Consider the following 2,727-nt stretch of genomic DNA (forward strand, 5'->3'; position numbering starts at 1 on the left):
CAAGTAGGGGAATTCCCAAGTTATCTTGATGGTTCACGAGACCAAAATAATAATATATTTGAATTTAGGTTTATTCTTTTAAAAATCCATGCAATATAGTTACTCATAGTAGCAAACTGTTACTAAGAAAACATTCAGCTCCGTGTTCGCTCGGTGTTTTGAGTGCAGAGTAACTGCATGGGGGCATTTAGCAGATGATTAATTGCATTAGGCAGAAAAGTTTTATGCCTATAAACTAAGGACAGGGTCCAGTTTGGTCAGCTGAGAAATTAAATCGAACAGAGCATTTTCCTTAGTTCTATAATGCTCTCTGCTCAGTCATCTGAGACCAACCAGATGCTTGCCTTTGGTGTCCCCCGCGTGGCTGTCAAGAATGTGGGTCTTTTTCGCCCCATCAGACTGTCAGTCTTGTTCAAGTCCCCCTAAAGTGGCCTGATGACTTCGAAGCATGACTCTGGACGCCTGGCGTTCTTTGCGGTGCCCGGGCTGACCGTCCTACACAATCCTGGTCAGTGTCTCCTTTTTTCCTCCTTTTCACTGCTCCCGATCAGCTCAAGAACCACTCATTACTCTTCTGAATCATTGTTTATATTTCCACAAGACAGTCTCTCTCATAATTACTAGCCAGTTAGCCATTAAAAGATGAACTTGCACCACCAGTGTCTAAAGAAGACTTTGCCAGATTAACTTGTTTACTGCAAGAGGGCTTAGTGGAGGGGTGGGGACGAAGGAGAGTGTATAGTTTGCTTTCTCTGCACAATGCCCCCAGCCTGTTCCTCATCCTGGGATGAGCATTGTACATGATATAAATCAGTTACTTTGGCATATTTATTAAAAGGTCTTTGACTTTAAATTGCTCTATGTGAATATATTTTTATATACACTGAGATGTACAACTCCATGAAATGATGCAATTATAATCATTACTGTTTGGCAAATCAAAAAAAAAAATCAGGCAGGAAGAATGAGTGACTTTTCCAAGATCATGTTGAAAGTTAGTTTCTGAGTCTGAGCCTCGAGCTCAAGAAAAAGGATCTATGCTTTTATTAGGACTTTTGAAAAATAATGATCTAAAAGCAGCTTGGCAATATCTGAACATGAACTTCTGCAAGTAGAAGGCAAACAAAAAGCAATAGTTAAAAAAAAAAACATTTTCTTTTTGGAAGTGGCCACAAAATTAAACAACAATTGTATGTCCATATTGTTCTGTAACTTAATTTTCTCATTTAATACTCATCATAAGTAAAATAAATATTTTCTTTTAATGTATGAATGTAGTAAGTCTCAGAGAGGTTCAGTAAGTTGCTGAAGATCACACAGCTGGTAAGATGGTGGATGGAGCAGGAATTTGCAGTTAGAACAAAATTCTTATCTTTCGTTCTACTTTGCTGCTACAGGGCACAGACGAGCAAAGCTCTAAGTTTAGATCAACAGCATAGGTGATGAACTAGCCTGCCCATTTCGTTCCATTCCAATATTACTTACGACACTTCTTTATCAATGATAGGCTGCTCCAAAGTGTGAAAAGGGACATTTGTCACAAAAGACACAGGTGAGAGTATGGATGTTCCAGTTCATTCATCCTTTCTGAATACCACATTCAAGATTAAGCTGTACGTATCAGGGACCACCATGCATTCGGTCTTTATAGATCACTGGTTATAGTTAAATATTGTTTTTCTGCTTTAAAAGTGTCTATGTGTTATTAATAGATAGAAAATCCAAAACTGTGAAAACTCTCCTGCCTTTGCGATCCTCAAGCCACTCAGTTCCCCTTTCTGGAGGAGACCCGTGCCGTCGGGTCGTGGTGCACGATTCCAGAGATGCTGTGTGCACGTGCAGGCGCACAGGAGGGAATGTATGACTGTCGCACACCCATGGCTGCCTCCGTGGAGATCTCTTTGCAAAGGCTCATGAATGAGCTGCCTCACTCATTTTAGCCGCTGCTCTATATTACCCTGTTTTCGTCTACCACAAATTATTGAACTAGATCCATTTCGATGGGCATATAAGTTGTTTGGTAGATGACAATACGCTGCCGTGAGCATTCTCACATACACTTCTTTGCACCCCTGTCTCAGTACGTCTGTGTGATGCATTTCCTAAAGTGGAAGCGCCGAGTCGCAGAGCCTGTCTGTTCACGATTTTACTCGATATTGAGAAAACGATCCCTCTTGCCCCATGCGAAGTGATGGTAAACTTTTTGTGACTTTGATAATCTGAATGGTGGAAAAAATCTCATCCTGGTTTTAATTTTTACTTATTTTATATGGGTGAGAGCAAGCATGTTTTCTTTTTAAATATTATGTATTTAAGACTCTCTTGTGTTTCCTTTTCTGTGAACTCTGATTATATCCTTCATCCATTCTCCTACAGCTTTAATGCTCTTTTTTTTTATTGATTTATAGGAAGATTTTCTATATTAAGGAAATTATTGCTTTGCCAAATGTGTATCAAACACTTTTCCCCGGTGTGTAATTTGGCTTTGCCTTCGCTGTGCGTGATATGTATTAGGTATTTAAATACACGACCATGACTTCTCAAGAACCCTGCAAGGAAAGCTTCGTCATTCTTGTGTGTGGCTGGGAAAATGGCAGCTAGTAAGTGGGGGCAGGAGAGGACTGAATACAGATCTCTGTGACCCGAAAGCCGACCTCTTCCTGCCACGTCACACAACCTTCTTAGACACTGTTCCCCTCATGGTGTCATGAAGCTGAGCAAATCCTC

Source organism: Pteropus vampyrus, unplaced genomic scaffold (assembly GCF_000151845.1).
Source record: "Pteropus vampyrus isolate Shadow unplaced genomic scaffold, Pvam_2.0 Scaffold34, whole genome shotgun sequence".
NCBI classification, from domain to species: Eukaryota; Metazoa; Chordata; class Mammalia; order Chiroptera; family Pteropodidae; genus Pteropus; species Pteropus vampyrus.